Source organism: Chenopodium quinoa, unplaced genomic scaffold (genome assembly GCF_001683475.1).
Source record: "Chenopodium quinoa cultivar QQ74 unplaced genomic scaffold, ASM168347v1, whole genome shotgun sequence".
NCBI lineage: Eukaryota > Viridiplantae > Streptophyta > Magnoliopsida > Caryophyllales > Amaranthaceae > Chenopodium > Chenopodium quinoa.
In genome coordinates, this window is record NW_018744501.1 from 421,656 (window position 1) to 446,989 (window position 25,334).

At 40.1% G+C, this 25,334-nt stretch overlaps 2 long non-coding RNA genes across 2 annotated transcripts; one reads left to right on the forward strand and one right to left on the reverse strand.

Moving 5' to 3' along the window:
* Positions 1-16,902: 16,902 nt before the first annotated feature.
* Positions 16,903-22,088, reverse strand: LOC110697795. The gene is made up of 2 exons (XR_002506572.1): positions 20,087-22,088; positions 16,903-17,433 (listed from the first exon to the last, which is right to left on the reverse strand). It is a non-coding gene; the product is annotated as an uncharacterized LOC110697795 (long non-coding RNA).
* A 1,018-nt stretch (positions 22,089-23,106) lies between these two features.
* Positions 23,107-24,062, forward strand: LOC110697868. The gene is made up of 3 exons (XR_002506594.1): positions 23,107-23,202; positions 23,291-23,456; positions 23,934-24,062. It is a non-coding gene; the product is annotated as an uncharacterized LOC110697868 (long non-coding RNA).
* The last annotated feature ends 1,272 nt before the right edge of the window (positions 24,063-25,334 follow it).

Sequence of the window (25,334 nt, forward strand, 5' to 3'; positions counted from 1 at the left end):
TTTGAGCCCCATTGTGATAATGCATTTAAGCACGGTGGCGTCCAAAGGGAAAGAAGCTAGAGATAAAAGAGTCGCCAACAAGTTTTAGGAACTTGTAAACCGTTCACGAGTGTGAAGGTTTCATCCCATTTACGATCACGGAGATCGCTAACTCCATAGTGGCCTGGAACCATGACCGAATATTCGGGGATGATGGTATGAATACAACCTAAAAGAGATTGAACGTCCCCTAAATCGGCCTCTACTTAATTCTTATGATATTCATGTGCGCTTTCCGATCAACATACATACATTAAATTAGCCCTAAACCTGTTTAACCTACGTTGGTTGATTAGTAATGCACAATCAAATCTATTATTAGTGATCACTTGAATTAAAATCATATTAACCTAAAATTAAATTTTCAATTATCTTAGTAGGCGTGATTTCAAGTACAAATTCCCTTTAAACTTGCAAGAAGGGGCGTGATCAAGCAATAAAAATAAATCATGAATAATCAAGCAATATATAATTAACACAACAATCATCATCATAATCAAAACCATCAAAACATGATTAATAGCAAGATCCTAGGTATGATACTAAACAAATTAATAACAAACCCTAACATGTCACTAATAAAAATCATAATCAAATCAAAAACCTAAACATGATACTAGGAAGCAACATGATATTAGAAATATAATTAACACCCTAAACATGATACTAGGAATCAAAATCAGCATCCTAACATGATACTAGGAATTAAAATAAACATCCTAACATGATCTCTATATCAAAGGAATAAATAAGTAATCGAATTACTTACTTAAATGCCTCGTACCTCTTTCTATCAAAATAATACACACGTTAGTAACTTCAAGAAATTTTAAATCAAACAAATAAATCAAATAATTGAAATATAGATTTGGGACCAAACCCTCAGAACTATCAACCTTTCACGTCGAGGTCGAAGACAACTTTGAGATTGGCTTGGAGTATTCAAAACTCGTGAATGAGGTATGGTGTGTGATAAGGGAAAAGTATCAAGGATGTGTGTGGGAATGTGTTTAGGCTAAGGCTAGAAATTAAGAAAGAAGAGAGAGAGAGAAAAGCTTTTAGCTTAGAGAGAGTATTTGATGATGATTGTTGGTGATCAAGCTTGTTGACGATTGAAAACGGGGAAAAACGACCTCTATTTATAAAGAAAAACGAAGGTCGAAGATCACAAAAAGAGTCAGAATTTGACTCGGAATCAAACAGGATCCATTGCGGCGCGATAGGCTTATCGCTCAGCGATGGTTTTGGAGATAGAATCTGTATGGAATCCGACTTCCAATCAAATTGGGTTAATCGAATTTCCGTACGTATTCTAATTTTATCAGAATTAAAATCATTAAAAAATAAGTGTTTTATCCGATGTAAAATTCTTAACTCTTTATCTTTTCAAAAATAGGATAAATTAGAAACTTCTAGAGGATTCTAGAAGCTAATAATAAATCTTAATGGATCTAGGAATGCGGTTAAGGTTAATGGACCCTCCACACGGTCATTGGGTCGTAGATAAGTCTCGGTTTGGGCTCGGTTTAGTATTTTGGCCATAACTTCTTCGTTATAACTCGGATTTGGGCTTATAATATATCGTAAGAAAGATCTTTTCAAACCACATCCAACTAAATAACAATTGGACCAGTATTAGGGACCAAAATAGATTGTCTTGGACGATTTTAAAAAGAGGACACGAAATGAATGATTTTAAGAATGATTTTGGGTTTAAAGGCACGAAATGAATGGTTTTGAATTTAAAGGCACGAAATGAATGATTTTGGGTTTAAAAATTTTTAGGAAAAGTAAGAAATGGTCAAGGCTAAAGGGAAGTTCACGAGACTCTTCAACTCTTTCACCTAACTCGATAACCAAAGACGTGAAAGGTACTCATCACTAGGTTTGGTTTTTGGGGAGACACAATCAGATGTCTACAAGCTAAGGATACTTAGTTTTAGAAATGAAAATACAATCAACAGACATACATCTAGCACTACTACTAATAAAGGGAATTGTAGGGGTGCTTGCAAGCCCTAAACCCTTACAATTCCAACTCTAAATTCTCATTTGGCCTCACCTGGCTTTCCTAGGGTTGCCACGGAACCCTTTGAACATGAGCAACAACACTTGAAAAATATCGGCACCTCCCTTTCTACACCATCCTTCACAGACGCTCCCACCGGAGCAGTCACCTTCCCAGTCGCAGGAATTACCAGCCTTGGTGAATCATCGTCAGAAAGACCGAGCTTCTTCGCAGTCACCCCCCTGTACACCTTGTTTGTCTTTCTCTTCTTTCCTCTTTCCTTCTCTGGGTTGGGCTCACCATGGGTAGGGTCCTTTGGATCCAAGTTAAGATCCAAATCTATGTTGAGCGACCGTTTAACACCGCTAAGCTCACCACGCTTAAAATTCTCCATCAAGAACCCACTAGGCTTCCAGTAAATACTCTTCTTGGGCCTAACCGAGCAGAGACTTTTTGGCCCATTAGCCAGACCATGGCCCAACTGACCCAACCCATTTTGCATAATGACCTTTCCTTTCACCCCCACACTGCTACTGGGTTTTGAAAAAATGAGACTCTCCTTTTCCGAATCAGAGGATTTTGGTAAGATGTTCAAATCACCGATTTTAGCCATATGGTTTGAAAGATCAAGTTTGAGCGACTGATCCAAGGTTGAAGTAGCAGAGAAAAAGGAGTTTGGTGGGTTGTTAAGTAGAAATTTGGGTGGTTGTTGAGGTTTTGAAATTAATGCATCGAAGTGGGCTACCTTTTGGGTCGGTTTCTTTCTGGGCCTTAGAAAAGGTTCTATCATTCTACCAAGCTCATCCTAAGATTCGAAAGAGGAGTCTGAATCATCAAATAAAATGAAATCAAGGGCAGAAAAACACATACCTCCTTTTGTTGGACCACCTTGCTTGAGATCATTGGTAGCTCCCACCACTGCATTTACGTCCCAGATGACGCAAGCCGAGTCACCATGGTTGAACAGATCGGTATCACCAAAATTCGGCAGCACAAGCCTATCAAAGCTTCCTAAGTCCGAAGGAGTTGAAAGCAACGACTCAATGTCGCTTGTTTGGGGGCTAAATTCGAACAGCCTAGCAAGAGAATTGAGGAACTCCATGTGCATTGAAAAGGAGTTGAAAAGTGTTTGTATTTTTTTAGAAAGAACCGAGTGAAGAGGATTGATAAGTGGGGTTGGTTTGTATAAATAAAGGAATCCATGAGAGAGGGGAATGTCAACCTGGGTGGGTGGGATGAAATTAATTTTATTTATGGGAAGTTTAAAGAACTTATCATTATATTTCAAGAGCTTGTGTTTTTTTCTTGAAACATAAATAAACTTGTCTGACAAGGATCTCTTTGGTCTTACCATATGAAAAGGCGGCTGGATAGACTTGGGGTCAATTATAGAATTGCCCTTATCAACCCGGGTTTTTCGTTTTAACCTAAGGGCATTTTGGGTAAAACGCCTTTGGGTGGAGTGAGAGTTCACTTTGCTAATCTTCCGAAAGATTTTCTTTCTCCCGCGTTTTCTTGCCATTAATGCATCATTAATTCTCGGTCTTCTCCAACCACCTAGCTGTCTTCCATCTTCGCTGCAAAATAAATTCGGGCTCGATTTCCTTTTTTTCTGGCATACCACCGGCGTAACGGTGAAATTACGCCGTGAGTGAGGCATATTGTTGATGGGGCAGTGGTTTCCTGGATTTTCTGAGGCTCGTACATTCCGCCATCCTTCCCATCCCTTTGACCGGAGTCGTCTCTCCTATCACCAGCTTCATTACTATCGCCACCGTGCCTAGTGGTTTCACTCGCACCGCTGCCTGGTGGGCCAGTACTGTCTTCACTCGAATCATCCGCCTCCTCCATAGAATCATCGTCATCATCATCTTTTGACCCTCCGCCGCTGCCACCATCATCATTATCCGAGCTTGACGGTGACTCTAGGTCCCAGCCATTGTCCTAATCACTTGACCCGTCGCAATATCTTCCCAAGTAATCGTCCGTGAGGTCAATCCATCTAATTCTATGCCTTTCAACACATTTCAGACCAATGAGCTTCTTTGTAAATAGAGGCTTGTAGGATGGACTAACTTTGAGGCACCCATCCCCATTACAGAGACACATCATTGCTCCTTCAATTTCTCGGCTAGTATTCGCTGGGGATAACTTGCAGCGATTTCCCTTATGGCCAATTCTGCCACACAAGCTGCAGTAGACAAAGACTCCTTCATAGAGAAAGCTAACCCATTCAAAACTTCCCATAACATATTCAAAGTAGAAGCCAGGGATGAGCGGCTTACTGATGTCCACCCAGACCCTAACTCTAATGTCACACCCGATAGGATTCTTTAAAGAATCCTCATCATAAAATAAGACCTTCCCTAGTCTGGAAAATGCCCTGCTTTCCACCTTGATGTTGTTGTAGTACAACGACATCCCTTCAATTCTAACCCAAATGTATGTTGAATCAAAAGGCATTGATCGCAAAGCATGTCCTATAAGGCACATTTTTAGAACAAGCAATGCCCCCTTATATTAGTTTATGAAACCTTGTCTCTCAAGTGCCCTGCAATCATCTAAGTAGACCCAAGCTTAGATTTCTTCCCTAGTAATGTCCTTATTCCTCCAGTCTCTAAATTTCCCAACGACCATACTCCCAACATCCGCATGTGCTTTAAGTTTTTCATCAGTCGTGGGTCGGATGATAGGTCCCATTTGTCTTAGGTTGGAGAAAGCAAACGGGTCTCTATTAATGGGGGGGAAGTCTTCTAAATCAGCCATGAAAAGAAAGCGAGGGGGGAGAAGGCGAGAGGAGAACAGAGTGATGAAGAAAGAGTGATTGGAAAATGTTTCGGGGTTTTTTGGAAACCCTCGGGATACTGGTCGTGAATATAGCCGGATGGTCTTCGACACCTGCAAAATAACGAATATTCCGGTATACAGAATATTCGCCTCCGAGGATCAAGTCAGTGATCGGAAAGCGAAATAAATGTAGAGAGAGAAAGTAGAGAGAAGTTAGAGCTTTCAATGCTCTTAGAATGATGTCCCAATCCACCCCTCCCATCATAAATGATTAGGGTATTTATAGGGGTGAGAAAGTGTGCCCCTTTAGGGTTAGTGCCCTAGAATTCCGTGCTCTAATTGGTGACGCAATTAGAAGAAGGCACGTGTCCAAATAGGGGCGCCATTTTGCGGCTTTCTCGGGATTTGGGCCTCCTGATGTAAGGAGGCCCTTTGCTCTCATTTCAGGTGCTCTTTATGTTTATTAACACGTGTCATCTTCCTATAGGGACACGTGTCGCCCTTTGACTAGGCCACGTTCACTATGGGATTGGACCACGTGTTGGAGGTATTTTTACCCTAAACATTTGCCCCTCAGAGGTGGTGAATCGTACCATACGGGCCGCCTACTCTGATCTTCTACTTGTCCAGATACGTCCAAGTACTTAGGCTACTTGAGCATTCTTTATTCATGGAGGGCGGACAGTTACGTCCGTCCATCAGAGGGATCTTTCCTTTGGGCTGGACGCCTTGTTTGGTCCGCCTGTTTTCCATAGAGGACTTTTAAGTCTTAAATAGGGCGGACAGGTTGTGCCGACTTGTTTGAGAGGGAAAATCTGTCATCCGTATTTTTCGGAGTGGCAGCTTGAATTCCGCTCACCTGGCCGTCTATTTTGACGCACCGTTAAAGTGTCCGTGTCTCTTCTCGTCTAAGATGACGGAGCGGTTTTTTAATCGTTTAAACTTTTTTGAAAAGTTAGCATTCGAATTCTTGGGCGGGAAAGATGGTTTTACCATTTTTCCCTCATAAATTCGGCCTATAAATAGAAGGTGTTTGACTTCATTTTGGCACTTTGGAATTTTGAGAATTTTAGAGAGAAGTCAGAGCCTTTTAGAGAGAGAAAGTGATCTTCCTTCAAATCTTCGAGAGCTCAGCCGTGCGTTTGAGGTTTCCGGTCAGATTTTTGAGTTTTCCGGTCAACCTTCAAGACTTTCAAAGACTTTCAACGTTTTCTACACGTACGGAGGTAATCGCCTGCTCTTCTTTACTTATTCCCTTTTTCTTTTACTTATTTTTGTTCTTATAATATGAACTGACCCAACACTTGGCTTCGTCCGTTTCTCCTCATGAAGTCGGTCGTTTGCCTGGGACTGAGGAGTCTAGAGTGGACGGGAACAAGTCCTCTTCTCTATGGAGTGGGTCCATTTCTAGTGCGTACCAACTCACCCCTACCTATTCTTCTTTGTCCCTGCAGTTGAACATGGCGCGTACGAGGCAAACGTACAACGAGACGTCCCCAGAAACCCTGATGGGAGTACGGTGGACCCCTTAGCCCCCTATAATCCGAGTAACACGGACAGGGAGACCAAAAATGTAACCTCTGTTAGCGATAGTGAATGCTTTGTGGTCGAAGTGACCATATCCTTTGAAGAGCGCCCATATCAGCCAGGCACTTCTTCTACCATGGGTGCGTCCGGGTAAAGTCCGGAACTACGCTTCCCTCAATTCGCCAACTCGGTCATGATGCCGTCCAAGCTGCCATCTTCTGGAAGGCATATTTCCTCTTTTCATGCGGACGCTCGGGAGTCCATCCAAAATCCTCAACAACCCCCAAATCCAAACTACCAGGTCAGCCAGACCTAGAACTGGCATCCATATTGCTGAACCGGCCGACCTGCCCCCTCGTAGCGCTCCTCCTTCTGGAAACCAGGCGGACGCTTGGGGAAAGAAAGATAAGGGCAAGGGGCCTTTGTGCCTGAAGGCATCGTCGTTTCTTGAGGCGGTCAGGGCTCCAGGGGAGGGAGCTTAGCCGATGCTATTGAGCTGGACACAATGTTTTCCTTTAAATTTGGGGCCGCTCCTCAAGCTGCTGAAGGAGAGGCTGAGAACCCGGACGCCGATCAGGTGGCTGAAGAACCAAATGCTTACAACTTTAAGGACCCGTACGCCTGTATAGTTGAAGACACTGCCTTGTCCTTCTTGCACTTGAAGTTTGAGGAGTTCAAGAAGTTCCTCCACTTAGGAAAAGGCTAAGAAATCGTAGCGCTCACTCCGCTCTTACTCGGTGCCGCTTAGGAGAGCAAGCGGCAGCAGAAGAAGTGTTTCAGCGTCTGTCGCGCTGCTTTGGAAGTGGGCCTTCGCTTCCCTCTTCATTTGTTCGTCCAAGAGCTCCTGGACGAATATAACATTGCAATCTTCGAGCTAGTGCCAAAAAGCTGGTTAAATATTTTTGGCTATCTAGTGACGTGTCTTTGGCAAGGCTTCAAGCCGGACGTCCCAGTTTTTTGTGAGATGCATTCCATGGTCCGCGTGGATGCTGGCACGAACGGGTAATTTATCCTGAGCACCTAGAGAGATTATATGGTGGTGATGGATAGGCCGTCCAAGTGGGGAGACTGGAAGCACCGATTCTACCGTATTAAGATAAAGGATGAGCAGTTTAACTTGCGGATGAATCGGTTCAATGCCGATCTAATTCAGCTCAGCCGCGGGCAGCATAGACTCAGCAAGCCGCCCGTCCACCCTGACTATATGCACCAACTGGACTACTTTGGAGTCAGAAAGGTAGTCCGGGATGGAAAGACGGTGACCGTGCCGCGCAATTGGATTCCTTTGGTCGTGTGGCTTAGGAACCCAGTTTTCATGTTGGCCTGTGGTCTGTACCAGAACTACTCTCAAGGTGGAACCTTGTGACTTAGCCGTTCGAATGCAATTTGCAACATAGAAATATTCTAACATTTTTTCCTCTTTTTTCTTCCTCAGACGTAGCTCTCGGAATGCTGGATCTAGAGTAGAAAGGGGAGGTTGACATGTCCGACCTAGACTTGGCGCGATACAAACTCTACCAACAACAACACGACCAGGCTAAGTAGGTACTGACAATATGTTCTCCTCTCTTCCTTTTTTTTTTTTGGTGTTGCCGAGTGGGTGTGTGGGAGGAAGAGTCCTTCCCCATTTTACTTGGAAACAATTCAACATGTTTTTGCGTTGAGCTGGTATGTTAGGAAAGGTATCCTATCTGGTTTCACTCGGACGCTGTCTTTTGTCTATGTTGTCCGAGTAGATTGGTTGGGAAGGTGTTCCTTCTCAACTTTACTCGGACACTTCTTCATTTCTTCTGACTTTATTTTGTTTCTTTCAGGCGGCCACTCCTACTCCCCGGTCGAAGAGAAAGCAGCCGATTTCTGCTTCTAAGGACGGCCGGTCGTCCAAAGCCAAGAAGACAATAGCCATAAGGGCCAAGTCTTCCACCAAAGCTGCCAAGGCCACGCCGCAGACTATTTCAAAGAAGTTTGAAGGAGAGAAACCCCAGCTGTCACCTAGTGGGGTCTCCAAGCCCGTGGATCCGCAAACTGAGGCGATCCATGACGAGTCCGTCCATGCGGACGATGGGGGTAAGTCGTCCCCGGCAAAAACGATCGGCAACTTGGCCTCGACTCCGCATGTCGAGGTGGTAGATAAATCTGAGTGACAGAAAGCTGCTTCTCAGTCGGCCGAAGGACAACGCGGCCGCTCACAAGAGGAAGGGAACGAACCAATACCCCCTCCTTCATTCAACCTTCCATCTCCTTCATCCTTCTCGAAAGGTAAGCTGAATCTTTGTACGGATGTTGACTCGCGTTTTTAACAACTTGCTTGCTTATTTTAACAATTTTCTTGGTTTTGTGCAGATATTGCCGAGGAGATGCATATAAAGCTACCTGGCCAGTCGCTCACAGGCGCTGACTGGAAAGCTATTAGGGAGGCCATGCAACGGGCCGTCCCTAGGGAGCGGCGGGACAAATTCCGCAAAATAAACGAGGGCTTCCTTGGCCCAATGATCAACTACAGTGCCAAGGTAGCATTTTCAAACTTCCCATGGCTTATTTTGCTTTCATACTTAGATTGTTTTCCTAGTTTGCTTTTACTGACATGTTTCCGTCCGAATGTAGATCTTCCTCAGGCTCAGCGCCTTCCAGGATTGGAAGGATAAGGAAAATGAAAAGATTAAGGCGGCTTAGGCCACCATCAACCATCTTCAAGACGAGAACACCGGAAACCTGGCCCTGCAGAAGATTCATTACGAGCAGTCCCTGAAGGCTCTCTTCAAGAAGTCGGCTCATCAAACTGAGGACATCGTCAAGATCGGCAAACTAAGGAGGCAGTTGCTAATGCTTCTTAGTGGAAGGAGGGCTTTGAAGCCTCCGAGAAATTGAAAAACGAGTTGGCCTCGTCCCAGGAAGCTCTTCAGACGGCCTTGGATCAAGTGGACTCCCTCAGACTTGAGGTTAAGAATATGAACAAGTTAATTGCGGACTTGTCCGAGCAGTTGAAGGCCCCTTGGACGATTGAGCCCATGGAGGTCATCCGTATCGAGCATAGGGATGAGGAGAAGCTGAAGAGCCGCTTCTATGAGGCCTTCTCCTTGATGGTCGAAGAGGGTACGACTACCTACTATGAAGAGCGCTTCACTAAGCGCCTCAACTTCGTCTGCCTCAAGGAGGAGGCCGAGGCTGTCGGGCAACCTCCTCCGGTTCTTGATGAGACTTCCTTTGATTCTGAAGTCGAGGAAGACGATGATGAGGAGGAGCAGGAGCTGACTGGTGAGGTGGAGCCGGCCAAAGGGACGTCTGCTGAAGCTACGCCCGGCAATGGGAAGTTGGTCGACGTGGAGCCTGCCAAAGATGATAAGTCGGCTAAGTGAAGAGCTCAGGTCCTCCAACAGCTGTTTTAAAGCTTTCTGCACTTTAATTTTATTTCTTTATCTTTGAACAATCTCATTTTAGGCCGCGGAGCAATCTTGTAATACTCTTTCTATTTTTGCCGTCTATTTTGAACGGTTTTAATTTATGAAGCTTTCTTCTTTTATTCATACTTAGCAATTTTTTATGCTTCTGCGTACGAATGCTCTACTGGGGGTATGCCCCTTTATTCGGCACTTCGCCTAGTCCATACTCAAGAAGGTTTGATTAACTTAGTAGATTTTATACCTTAAATGGTATGACAACTTGTAAGTTAATCAAATCATAATAATGATTGCCCTTGGACTAAATGAATGCCGACAATTTTAAAGTCGTCCTTTGATGCTATCTCTCGGCGCACTCATAATATCTCAAGTATTATATTTATTTATTTTTTTTAACTTGATTGTATTTATTGGGCTCGGATGCCTAGGCATGCCCTTGCCTTTTGGGTAAAAATACCTTAGGCAATTTTCAGGTTATCCTTTGTTTCATCCGTCTGACCATTCTAGGGCCGGATGGAGTGATTATCCATTTTGGCTTTAATGGCCGAGTTGCCTAACTCGAGGATGCCTTCAATAGGCATTTTACTCGTGCAGTTGAGTTGCTATGTTGCAAGCAGCTTCGATTCCCTTTTTGGGCGGCTTACATTGTGTTATATTACTTATTCAGCTCTGCCCTCTACAAGGGCCGGGCTGCTATCTTGCAAGCACCCTTGTTTCTGTTTTTAGCCGGAAATTCTGCTTAACAATAAGTAAACGTACAAAGTAAGTGACAAAAATAACAACAGTTGACCTTTTCATTAATATTGTCAAAATTACATTGTTTTTGGCCGTATGGCTTTAATTACATAGCTCGGCCGTTCAGACCTAGTTGTATATACAACTTTTGGCTAAGTACAAAGAATTTATACATAATAATTTTTCAGATTGTCCGTATTCCACGTACGAGGAATAGGACGGCCATCCAAGGCTTCGAGACGGTATGTACCATCTCAGTCTTCTTCCCTGATTCAATAAGGCCCTTCCCAGTTCGGGGTTAATTTGCCATCCTCATTGGCCCGGCCTAGCGCTTCCATCTTTCTTAAGACCAAGTCACCAATCTTGAGCGGCCGCTTAGACACTTTACGATTATATGCCCTCGTCATCCTTAGATGATAAATTTCGTGTCTAAGCGCCACACTGCCCCTAGCTTCTGGAAGAAAGTCTAGGGCGGTCTTCATGGCCTCCTAATTGGTCAATTCATCATATAGCATTACTCGGAGAGTAGGTTCATACATCTCAGTTGGGAACACGGCCTCAGCACCATAAACCAGAAAAAATGGGGTTTCCCCTGTTGAACTTTTTGTTGTCGTACGAATGGACCATAACACATTGACCAACTCATCAGCCCACAGGCCGCTTGCTTTCTCAAGCTTGCGCTTGATGCCATTAGAGCTCAACTTGTTGTATGCTTCAACTTGGCCACTTGCCTTTGGGCGTCCGACCGAGGCAAAATGATGCGTTTTGCCTTGGTCGCTTAGCCAGTCCTTGAGTTGGTCGGTCTCAATTGCGGTCCATTGTCGAACACCATTGATTGCGGCACACCAAAGCGTGTGATAATGCTCTTCCAGATGAAGGCAGATACATCCGTCCATTTGATCCCTCGGACAGCCTCAGCTTCGACCCACTTTGTGAAGTAGTCAACAGCTACTAACACATACCGCCTCTGCCCAGATGCTGGAGTATACAACCCTAAGATGTCCATGCCCCATTTTGCAAAGGAGAGTGGACTACTTATGGCAGACAAGCTATTTGCCAGGTGGTGAATGAGGGTTGCAAATCTCTAGCATTTGTCACATTTTTTCACCATTTTCATGGCGTCTGAATTCATGCTCGGCTAGTAATACCCCAGATGGGTAACTTTTTCAGCTAAAGCTCTTCTGCCTATGTGTGATTCGCAATGCCCCTGGTGGAGGTCGTCCAGCACTTCATGCCTCCTCTCGAGCGCAATACATTTCAAACATGGTTTCACAAAGGCTTTTTTGAACAAGTCTTCCCCTTTCATTTCAAACCATGTCGCCTTTTTCTTCACTAGCCAGCTCTCTTTTGGGTCGTCTGGAAGGACTCCGCCCTTGAGGTAGGAGACAATTCCATCCATCCATGTGGAGCTTTTGTCAATGATTTGCACAGGCTCAACATCGATATTCCTCTTTTCCTTAACTTCCCAGAACACAGATCTTGGAGTATCGCATGATATCGAGGAGGCTAGCTTGGAGAGGGCGTCCACCTGATGATTCTCTGACCGAGGGACTTGTTGCAACGTGAAGTGATCTAGGCCCTCGGCCTCATCCTTCACCATCTAAAGATACTTCATCATGGCCGGCTCCCTGGCTTCATAGTCACCATTCACTTGGCTGACTATCAGATGGGAGTCCGAACTAGCATCAATTTTGGTTGCCCCGACCACCTTACACATTTTAAGTCTGGACAGGAGGGCTTCATACTCTGCCTCGTTGTTAGAGGCTTGAAACTTGAATCTCAACGCATATTCAAACTTGTCTCCTTCCGGAGATTGACATATGATACCAGCGCCACATCCGGTCGCTGTTGCACTTCCATCCATAAAAACTTTCTAGATCCGATCCCCTGCCGGCTGTAAGTTCGGCCGTGTCATTTTGGCCAAGAAATCTGCAAAGGCTTGACCCTTGATTTCTTTTCTAGGTTCGAATGTGATATCGAATCCTCTCAATTCTAAGGCCCATTTAAGCATTCGGCCACTGGCCTCCAATGTTGTGAACGGCTTCTTCAATTGTTGGCCCGTGTAGACCACAATTGAGTGAGCAAGAAAATAGGGCCTTATATTCTTTGATGCCATGAACAATACCAAGCCAAACTTTTCAATGGGTAGATACCTAAGCTCGGCATTATGCAAGACATGGCTAATGAAATACACGGGGATCAGATTTTTGTCCCTTTCAGCAAGCAGGACGACACTTAAGGAATGATCTGAAATTGCAAGATACATATATAGCTTTTCATCTTTGAGTGGACTGACGAGCCGAGGAAGGGTATGCAAATGATTTTTCAACTGTACAAAGGCTTCCTCAGCCTCCTATGTCCACTCGAACATTGCTTTCTTCTTAATAGTCTGGAAAAAATAACGGCACTTATCCCCTAATCTTGACAGAAATCGTCTGAGCGCAGCTAAATAGCCGGTCAGCCTTTGAACTTCTTTTATGGTCCTGGGCAATTTCATGTCTAAGACCGCCTGGACCTTCTCAGGGTTAGCCTCAATGCTGCGCTGATCAATTAAAAATCCGAGAAATTTGCCGGACTCAACACCAAAGACACACTTCTTTGGATTTAACATCATCTTATGCCGCCTGAGTTCGGCAAATGTTTCTCGGAGGTCCTTCAGATGATTAGTCGACCTCTTTGATTTAACAATCATGTCATCAATATAAACTTCCAAGTTCCGGCCGATCTGATCTCTGAAGACCGTATTCACGAGTCTTTGAAACATGGCAGGGGCATTCTTCAGGCCGAATGGCATCACCCTGTAGCAATATAACCCTTGCTCGGTCACAAATGCGTCCATAAAGCTCATCAGGGCATGCCCGGCCGTTGAATCAACCAGGCCGTCAATTTTAGGCAAGGGAAAACTATCCTTAGGGCATGCCTTGTTGAGGTCGATGTAGTCTACGGACATTCTCCAAGTTCCATTCGGCTTCTTCACAAGAACTACATTTGCTACCCAATCAGGATAGTAACATTGCCGAATGAAGTCGGCATCCAACAGCTTTTTGACTTCAGCTGCGGCCACCTGATTCCTTTCTTCACCATGGTTTCTCTTTTTCTGCCGAACAGGCCTCATAGCCGGATTCACAGCCAACCTGCGAACAGCTAAGTCTGGGTTGATACCCGGCATCTCGTGAACTTCGAAAGCAAAAACATCTCTGAATTCTCTTAGCAAATTCACCAAGTCATCCCCAAGCAAACTCATGGCCACGGTGCCCACTTTGACCGTCCGATCAGGCTGGTTAAAATCAAGCACTATGTCCGTATGATCACCGGCCGGCTGTGGCCTTAACTCCTTTGGTCGCCCGACGGTCATTAATTGCTATGCTTGCTCTTTCTTAATTGACTTGTGCTTCTGGTCGACTTGGTATGTTTGGAGTGACCCTTCTTCAGAATTTTGCTCGGACGCGTTTTCTCGTCCACGAGCTGTTGGCTTCACGGCCATCTAATAACATTCCTTTGCCATCTTCTGATTTCCTCGATTGGAATCTATCTTCCCATCAAACCGCTAAAACTTCATCGGCATTAAATGTGGGACGATTACTGCCTTAGCTGATGTCAAAGTAGGGTGGCCAAGGATGACATTGTAGCCTGTAAGTTCTTTAACAACTAGGAAGCGGACGACCATATCCCTTCCCTCTCCCTTTGGACTAAGTCAGACGAGCAAGTCTATCCGTCCAACCGGGTGAATGATAGGTTCTAGTCGTATCACCTAATCAAAAGTAATTCCTAAGTCCTCTAAGTAAAGTCGATAGGGAAGTAGGGTCGAATCCACAGGGAAACAATGTTCTTTTATTCCTAATAAATTATTATAATCTAAATTATAGAGTAACCAATTTATATTTGAAGGAATTAAACTAATAATTAAAGCTAAGCAAATTAAACAAAGGAATAATGAATAATAAAAGCTCTAGGGTATAGGTTCACCAATAAATAATACTCCAGGGTAAAACATACGATCAACTATCAATGCATAAATTAATCGGATTATAAAGGGCTGTCGCTACGTATTATAATCACATAATCAATCTACCGGTATTAAATCTCATCTCTCGAATCTCGACATAACCATTTATAGATTAACATGCCTATTGAAACTAAGCCTAAACATCAATTCTCATCTCTCGAATCTCGAATCAATATTGCAAAACTCGTACAAATAAACCAGGCCTAATCTAATTGCATAGTATTAAATCAATCAATAGGAAATTAATCAATCATTAATAATCAATGATAATAAATTATCCCTTCGTATTATTCATGAATCCCCACAACCCTAGAATTAAATCTACTCACACATAATTAAAATTAAACTAAACAAAGCAATTAAATTAAACATAATAAAAACAAGAATACGAGATTAAAGAAAACAAGAAGCAAATTAACAATTAAAACTTAGTATGAAAGGTCGTAGAACATAGATTACGTAAAACAAAGCCTGATCATCTTAAAACTAAAAAGCATAAAAGAAGAAAAGCCAAACTATAAACTAGCTAAAATTCTAATAATAATGGAAGACAATAAAACTAAAACTAAAGAAAACCTGAGGCAAAGTTCCGTAAAAGCTCCAAATAAAGTCAACCCCCAAAATAACTATCAGCTAAAAAAAAGTCCTCAAAAGCGTGGAAACAAAGCTTAGTAAAATCCTATTAACCGCCTCAACATCTATTGGGCTTTTTTGCAACAAGGCCCAGCCAAACTATAGTAGCAACAGCAAGCACTCGCCCGATCAGGCAATGGCCTACCAGATCGGGCCCGCTATCCTCACGCCCAGCAGATTCACGAGATTGGATCTTTTAACTTGAATTGGGCTGATTCAAAACTTGAGCCCAACCTCCTCTTTTGGACTTGGACTTGATATTAGCTTATAAAACTTGGACTTCTTCACCAATCGAGCCCTTAATCACCGAATTAAAATTCTTTAACTTGGTCTTGGGCTTAAAATATCCAGTCATAAAATATGATCGGACTCTAAAATGCTTTGTAGTGGCTCAATAAACTCGGAAATTGTCATAAATCTGCAAATTCCTACAAAATAATACCAACTCTACAAAAACACTAGAAAACGTATATTAGTAATAAAAATAGCTCCGTAGAGCTCAAATAAGCACAAATATGACCATAGGACGGGGAATAAAAATATATATAAAATAGACTCATCAGTGAATAATGCTCCCACCAAACCTGTCCAACGGGTGGGAAATATCCTTGAGGATATCCTTTGGAAACTTCAAAATTTTCAAACAAGCTAAGTTGATAATGACGAACGAGCTGCCTGTGTCTATCAACACTCGGCCGACCTTCAAATTGGCAACTTTCAAGATGAACACCATGGTTTGAAGGTTTGCAAGCCTAGTTGCTAATTTAAGCTTTACTTCGTTCTTCATGAACAATGTTCTAATCTTGTGCTGGGTCTTGTACCTATGTCCATGAAAGTATATATCTCATAAAAGTAAACTATATCTATCTAAAAGTAACCTAATCCTCTCTTAAAGTAAGCATATGCTAGCCTAATTTGGGGTGTGAGTCGATTTTCAGAATTGATTACTGAAGCTCCCAGCTCTTCTTTTCAGGATTTCCTAAGCTGGGTGGTAGAGAGACTATTAGGGGATGAGATTTCAGTGTTTGCAAACTTATGTTGGTCCTCTTGGACTAGTAGGAATAACGTCATCCATGAGCCGTCAACACACGATCCTATAACGCTACCTACAGGTTTCACCAGGTATCTAGATGACTATAATGCATATGCTGCAAAAGTCCAGGTAGGTAAAACCTCCTATTAATCTTATTAAAAATTAAAAATAATGTGGGTGCTGCAATCATGAATGGGAAGGAAGTGGGTCTTGGGGTGGTTGTGCGGGACTCAAATGACAAGGTTTTAACCACTCCAGTAAGGAGAAGAACTAGCGTGTGGGAACCATGTGTTGCTGAGGCTGCTGCTTTGTGTTATGGGGTTTAGATGTCATGGAGTTTTGGCTATAGCAGGGTGTGGATGGAGAATGATGCTCTCACTATCGTTGAGAAAATTAAAGGGAAAATGTCAGGGCTTAGCCATTTGTTACTCTTCACTTGGTCGTGTTATTAATTCGATGTCTTTGTTTGATGATTTTCGATGTAGTCATGTTAAGAGAGTGGGTAATACTTTTAGCACACTTAGTTGCTAGATCTTCCCAATGATTGAGTTGGGGCATCTTCTATATCCAATAATTAAGTTGTTCAATCCTAAGCAAAGCAATCAAGAGTTATATGCTCGAATATAAGTTGTACTCAACCCTTATCCTAGATGAGTAACCAGGTTTATTCTGAAACAAGAGTGATGATTTGTATGAAATTGAACCTTGCAAAACCTGTTAGCATGTAAAATCCTAATTAAAGACTGAAATTCTGTAGAATTCCCCATTTGTCCAATATCTTTCTCTGTTGGTACAATATTATGACATAAAATAAAATCTCATGGAGCTTAATTCCTACAAGAATCTCTTCTTCTCCATCACTGGCTAGGCCACAAGATTGATCTAGAGCATGCCCCCTCTTTTTTCTAACAGTATCAGCACGAAAACTTATAGTTATATGTTTTAACACTTGTAACAGGAAATCCAAGAAGAAGAGCGAGAAACAAATGGAGAAACAGGTCAATCATACACAATAAGAAAAGGAAGGGCAACTACTGTTCATAATCAGTCTGAAAGGGTAAATTTATTAATAATCAAATTCTTCATTACCTACAAGCAATTTTGATAACAACTTCAAAAGATAATAACTTTTCTAGAACATGCACAAAAGTAGTTATCTTATTTGGACTAAATTCAGAAATAACATACCTGATATGACTGATTCTACTTGTTCAAAAAAATAATATCACGGCGAAGAAGAGACCGTATCAACCAAAAGATGAAAGCCCTGCAGAAGCAGTTCCAAATGCAAGCAAGGTAAGAATATTAGCAAATTTGTGATCCCTTCCCGCAAATTTGCAGCACAAATAATAAATATATAACGCATTAGCAGTCTCAAATATATAACTCATTAGCAGATTGCAGCATTGTATTAAAAAATGATTAGCATTTTAGTTGATTGTTAGCTGATTTATTAGAAATAAGCTGCTGAAATGAGAGTTAAGTTTGTCAGAGAAGCAGGAATTGCCCTGCTTAAACAATTATTTAAGAGCTGGTTATACTTCTGATGCTGAACCACTTGCTGCATTCCAAAGATTTCAGATGAAGCTATTAGATATTAAAAAGAATATCACAGAAAGGAACAATGACAAGAAACTCAAAAATCGACAGGGACCGGTTAAGGTTCCATACACTTTACTGTATGTCTGTATCCAAACACATCAAATTAGCTCAAGTGGTTTTTGGTGTGAAAAAAGTAAATAAAAAAGACTCTGAAGTGAATAAAAAAAACTTTAAAGTAAACCTATTAGCTCGTGGTAGAGCGCTATGCGGATGCATAAAGGTGCAAGTTCGATTCCTACATAGGTTATCTTAAAAAGTAAATACAAAATACTTTAAAGTTATTCAAAATATCTCAAAAGTAATAAAAATATCTCAAAAGTAGAAAAACTAAAAAGCAGTAATATATGTCAAAAGTAAATCATAATTACTATAAAGTAAATAAATAATGCTAAAAAGTAAATCAAAGTATCATTGAAGTAAATCAAATCAGCTCTAAGTATATGAATAATAAATTATCTTGAAATGATAAATGACTAAGGAAACTTTGTTATAGCACAAAAACTCCGAGTAATTGACTTTCATATCCTTATAAGATGAGTTAAATCATAGGAAACAAATATATTGAGTTCGATATGATGTAGAGTTTTTCAAATTAAAAGTAAATAAAACTATATCAAAAGCAAACAAAAAAAGAAGAAATCTAATAAAACATTACGAATTCTAATCTTCAGATTACACATATAAAACCTACGTGGGGTTCGAACCCACATCTTTTGTGCACTTGCACAATGCTCTACCTATTGAGCTAGTAGGCTATTATAGAGTAGGAATAATTAGTTAGCGCAATCGATCGTTTTTATATAGAATAATCACAAAAGTAAATAAAAAATACTCAAAAGTAAATAAGAAAAAACTTAATCAAAGAAATACATCTTCTCCCAACCATGCTACTGGCTGCTGCTACATCTGTATTTTCAGCCTCCCAACTTACTGCTATGCGTCGTACAATAGTCCACATTATCTCCCCCTTCTCGTTACAAGCCACGGCACCCAGCCCCGTATAATCATCATTGTGTACAGGACAAGACCTTAGGAACTCCCCATGGAAAAAAATTAAGAGCTACACAGACACAATAAAGACCCTTATCAAATAGGCATACATTGCATATCAGCAATATCGATCGAGATTTGAGATGAAACTGCCACAACCTCCACGATTCAACTCTAGGAATTTGCTAGCAATTCAGCACACTAGTTTATATTTCTTACAAAAATTAAATAGAAAAAAAAAAAACAGAAAAGAGAAAGAACAACATCCCAATTACTATTTGTGGTACCTGACCTTAATGACATCTAAAGCACAATGGTATTATATCAGGGGCAGTATCATGCAAAGTAAGACAACAAAAAGAATTAAGCTAGTATATTAAACATTTATAGTAAATCAATATTACTTAAAAGTAAATAGAAAACTATTTAATGTAAATAAACCAATCTATAAAGTATAAGACAAGGCTGGAATCATCTAAAACTCCCCCAAACCTTATTTGCTTAGATAGTATGATGATCATGGTCCGTACTCTGTCAGTAGCTCTTGATGGACATTTACTCCAAATATAGTTTTCTATTTACATACAATCAAATACTCAAACTCGACAATTACAATCAACTTAAAAGTAAATAATATAAACTCCAAAGTAAATTAAATAACCAAAAATATCATGACTTGGTTTGGATTTAAGCTAAAATAACCAATAGAAACATATAGCTCTGAAATTGTGAAAACCTTAATTTCCCTTATCAAAATAGTAAAAACTTGATTCTTAAATCAAATTAAGTCAAATACAACAAAAATTCAGCAAACTATACAACAATATAAATGGATTCAAGAGCGAATAATCTCACAATAATTCACTTACAGAATTATTAATATGAACATACATTAACACAAAATCAAGTATCGTCGAAATTCACTCAGAAAAAAATTAGCAAACCAAAATTAAAAAATTATCGTGGCAGTCCAAACAACAAATCCAAATTCAAACTGCTCTAAATTCTCACATGATTTACTCAATAATATTACAGTAAATTGAAAAAACGCAAAAAAAAAAAAAAAAAATAGAAAAATTGATTATTCAACCGAAACCTAGTTACAGAAAACCGACAATAAAATTGAATTTAAATTTTCTACCTTGGACTAAAAAAATCGCAAGAAAAATCAACAAGAATCGCAACAAAATCTCAGCGAAAATACCAAAATAGCAATTGCGCAAACTGAAAATAACGAAAACCCTAATTTAAGACTCGAAATCATAAAAAATCAAACAACTATACAATAATTGAATTAAACACAAGAAAATCACAATCAAATAACTTACTTGTCCGGTATCAATTTGCAATGAAAAAAGGCGAAGAAGAAAAGCAAATCCAACGACGACAAGAGCGCAGAAAAATTCGAAGGAAGAGAAAGAAAATGAAACGAAGAGAGAAAGTAAAAATAAAAATCAGACTAATTGAAGCCAGTCATTCAAAGCGCGAATTTACCATTTTGCCCTTAATGAGGCGGGTGGAATATGAGTCATTAGATTGAGCGCAATCAACAGTATAGATGAGTTCCTAGTTCCTATTATAAACCTAGGTTCTTACATGATCTCAATAATATATATATTATATAGAATGAGATCAGGTGAGAACACATCCCTTATGTGAAAACTCTAATCTATATGAGAACAAATCTAGACCATTGATCAAATTAAATCTAACCATCCAAAAAAGGCATAATAATGGCATTTTCGTAATTTCTTGAATTACACTTCCTTCTCTCTTTGCTATTCTTCTTGGCTTTCACATTCAACATCTCTATCTCCTCAAACTTTCAAACCTCTTGTCTTTCTCTCTCCTCAAATTCCAAAATTGAACACAAATTGCTACAAATTGAAGAGTTTTTGTTCAAATTTCGCATAAACAACCTAATTACTCAAATCAAGTACGATTCTTTTTTTTTCAAATTTTCATGAAAAACGCATGATGTTCAAGTAGATTTTGCGATTTTTCGATTTGATTTTTTTTGCGATTTTATTTTTTGCTATTTTTGTGATTTGATTTTTGCGATTTGATGATTTGATTTTCATGAATTTCGCATGAGTTAAATTCGATTTTTCATTTTTCATACTTTGATTTTCATTTATTTTCGGCAATTTTAGGGTTCAAAGTTTGGCGATTTAAGGGTTCAAACTTCAACGATTTTAGGCTGGAATTTCAGCGATTTTAGTGTTCGAATTTCAGCGATATTAAGTAATTTCAGCGCTACTCTTGATTATTATTGTTTGATTTTTTTCGTCATTTTACCATTTTTTTGTGCGATTTATGTGCGGTTTTGTTGGGCGATTTTTGTGCCATTTTTTCTATTGTTGGTGTCGTTGTTGTTGTGCCATTTTTTTGGTTGTTGGTGGTTGTTGTTGTTGTGCCATTTTTTTGGTTGTTGGTGGTCGTTGTTGGTGTGATTATAAAGGGATAAAGAGAATGAAAAGGCCAAACTTGATGCAATTCTGAAGAAGCTCAAGAAAAAAGTAATTCACGGGCGTTGATTCTAGCCTTTTGGGGAAGAAGTAGTATGAAGCGTAAGTAAAAAGTAAATCAGGGCTTCAAAGTATAGCTTTTGGGGAAGAAATGTAGTATGAAGTTCTAAAATTTGTAAACAACTGGCTAAGATTTAAGTGTATGGGTATTATTCTTAACCTTAGCAATATGATAATTAGACATTAGAAGGGGGCTAAGTAGGTGGCTGCATTTGTAATAGAATTGAACTAAATATATAAAAATTCCTGGTGCCTTTGATTTTGTAATGCTTATTTAATAGTAACTGGTGCTATTAACGATAGGTAAAATTTCTCCACCCTGTCCTGCAATACATAATCAAACATGATACTAGTAAATTTTGTCTAGAAAATGGTACGCATTGTTTTTGGCTTGCCCCTGGTTGCTTATTGTTTTAAACATCAGTTTCCTTAACACTCTTTGTGATACGTTAAATGGAAAACTAATCTAGGTTGCCTCTTCCATTATCAGAATCCTAGGTGGATTATCCAAGCAGGTGAAAGTATGAGCCCCTTGTAGACTTTGATTTGTTCCTTTCTTTTTGCAAGAAGCACAGATCATGACAAATGTCCATGGAGGTAATAGAGCCTTTCATACTATAGCTACTTTGCCAACACTAGTAGAAAAAATGAAATAGGCACCGCACAATCTGCACCGGTTTTTGAAAACCGGTGCTAAAAAAAATAGGCGAGATTGGGAAATAGAGTTTCCGCACCGGTTCTAACCAAACCGGTGCGAAACCTATTGCTAAATAAAAAAAACCCGGTCTGCCTCTAAATATCTACTCTTTCTTTCTCTTTCTGTCTTCTTTGTTTCTCTTTCCTCCATCTCTTTCCCTTTCCTTTTCTCTCTCCTTCGATCTCCTTCTCCACCGGCGGCCACCTTCCCCCTGTTCTGGTATTCAGGTATTTCTCGCTTTCTCTTTCTAGATCAATCTTTTTTGGAGTGAGTGTTTTCGGATTTTCGAATTTTTCGGGTGAGTGTTGAGTATTTCGGGGTGGTTGGAGTGAGTTTCGGTGGTTAAGGTTTAGTTTCAAGCAGACGGCGCCTTCTAATCTGTGTATCCCCCATTGAAGAGGCAACTTCTAAGGTAACTTGTTGTTTCTTTTTATAGTCATCATATCAATTTCATAATCTAGGGTTTATGTTTTATCTGATTCATTTTAATTGTCAATGCGGTAAGTTTAGGGTTCGAAATCTCAACTATTTTTGATGTTTGAATCAAATTTCCCTCTGAATTTTCGACCCTAATTTGTAATTGAATCAAATATCCCTTAAAATATGTTATTTTTCGAGCATAATTTGATAATTGAATCAAATAGCCCTAAAAATATGTGCTTTTTTGAATTTTGATTGAATCAAATGGGGTTCTGTTGAATTTTGATTTGATTTGCATGTGAATAGTTTACCGTGCTTTTGATTGCGATGATTGCTTCCTGTCATCTTATGGATTGTTAATGATTGCTTACTGTCATTTAAATCAAAAATTAAGAAAAATTGTTGGTGAAATTCAATGAACTTGTGTATGAATTTCGAATACTCCAATGGAGATGCTTTTTCAAGTATAAGTTAGCTTTTGTTATTTTCTTATTTGATATCTTGGCAATCCAGAACTTGGAAACTAAAATTGTATTCCAAATTCCAATTGTGTTTTGGGTGTTTCCCAGTTAGCTTTGTCCTTAAACAGGAAAGTTATGCTAAATTATTCTTACATTTCTGAAAATCATTAGAGATTGGGGTTATTCTATTTCTATATTCCTTTGGTTTTGTAATTCTATTCCAAACTGTAAAAGAAGTATTATTTCATGCACCTCAGGTTGAATCACTACTTGAGGTTCTCCCCAATCGATTAACAGGTGATATTTTGGAACAACTTCGCACTAGCAAGCAAACTTTGGTATGTCTTGTCATTTTTTCAACAAACAAGCAATAGTATTATGATTTTAGTGGTAAAGAACCTGAAATCTATTCCTAAATTTGTCAAGGTCGAGTTGGGATCTTGATCTCGGGATCTCAGGCAGATGCTACTTGATCTATTGGAAGATACACAGGAATTGCGCAGGATATGTATTATGGGAAGGAATTGCACAGTTGATAGAATAACTCACTCCTTAGAACGCTCAGTCCCCTTGGACAAAGATATTGCAGAGGGTGAGTCATAAAGGGAAAACTGTTGTGTGCATGTATCATGAAATCTTTGAAAAGGGTTCCTAACATAGGGTCCGTTTGGTAGGGTGTAAAACAATTTCAATGTAAAATGGTTTTCCATGAAAATCATTTTACAATGGAAAACTCATTTTCAAAAAAGTTTTCCGTTGTTTGGTTGAATGGAAAATGATTTTCCATTTTAAGCATTTTCCATTGTTTGGTTGAACTGAAAATTCAATTGTGAGGGAAAATTTTTTCCCTCCACTTGTGATGGAAAATGTTTTCCCTCCACTTGTGATGGAAAATGTTTTCCTAATAAATTGGGGGGAAAATGTTTTCAATAAGGTGGAAAATGATTTTCCACCCCAAGTTTTACATTTTAATGTTTTACACCAAACCAAATAATGTAAAATGGGAAAACACTTTTCAGTGAAAATGTTTTACGCCCTACCAAACGGAGCCATAGTGTGTCTGATGCAGAAGAGGAGGAAGAAATTGAAATGTTGTTGGAAAACTATCTTCAGAGGTAGTTTTAACCCTTCAAACATGCCTTTTTTCTCATTTCTTTCATCTATTTAATATACCAGGCAGTTCATCAAGAATGCTTGTACTGTATGTTGCCACAATGATCTACTTGTTTTTATAATGCCGTGCATTATTTAATACCTTTCATATGCATCATGCAGACTAGTAGGCTGTAACACTCATTAATCTACAATAATGATCTGTAGTGGTTTTGGGGAATCGAGTCTAGGAGAGCTCCTATTCATTTTGAGAAAGTTTTAGAGTTGTGAGACGAATCTCATTGCTTGCATTTGCAGGTGTGAATCTATCCATGGTCAAGCTGAAAGGCTTATTGACTCTGCCAAAGAGATGGAAGACTCAATTGTTGTAAATTTAAGGTCAGTTTTGGGATAATTTTTGTACTTATACCCTTCATTATTTTGATTTGTGCAACCTAGGTTACTGGAGGTTTGAGGCATGTCTCTAATTGCCCAAATCGTAATTTTAAACTTTTTGATCTAGGATAGCGAAGTAAGTAGTCCCAGAACATGCATACTATGTTAGCCCCGCCTACCAATCATTCCTCAACTTAAAGAGCAGGATCATTTTTATGGCAAATCAAGAAGCGTGTATATATTGATCTTTTATGCTCGTATTTCATTTTTTGCTCCAGAGACTTAGTTATTGTTGAGAGCATTTGTTAATGAGAGAAATGTCTTCTCATGTATTAGTTCCCGAAGACTCGAAGTAAGCAAAGTGGAGTTACTCCTCCAAGTAGGCACATTCTGCGTAGTAATTGGAGCTTTGATCGCAGGCTTATGAATTCATCTCCATTTCATTCTTATACCCAATTTTTACCCACTTAGGTTGATACTCTATTGTGAATTACTCCCAGAAAGCTAAACCAAGGCAGCAGCCCCAAGTAGCACCCAATAGCAACAAAAGGACAGCAACCAAGCTGCAATATCAACACAGACCAGCAAGAAGGGGAGCATGCTGTAGCAGTTTGAGAAACTAGCAGCAGCAGGAAACCAGCGCAGTAGTAGCACCCCACCAGCAGACCCAGAATCAGTTGCGACACAGTAGGCAGCACCAACAACAAGGAGCAAAATGCACAAGCCAGAATTGCAAAACAGGTAACAGTAGCCGGAACCTGCAGAAACATCACCCAACAGCACTAGAAACAGAGACCTGCTATAGTGCCTGGTTGTAAACCAGCCCCAGTGCAACAATAGGACAGTAGTAGCACCAAATAAGAGCACCAGCAGAGAACCCCAAACAACCAGCAAGAACAGCCGGACAAGCAGCAAGCAACCCAGCAACACCAACCCCAGGCTGCAGCAACCAGAAGGGAGCAAGTTTATTATAAGTTTTTTT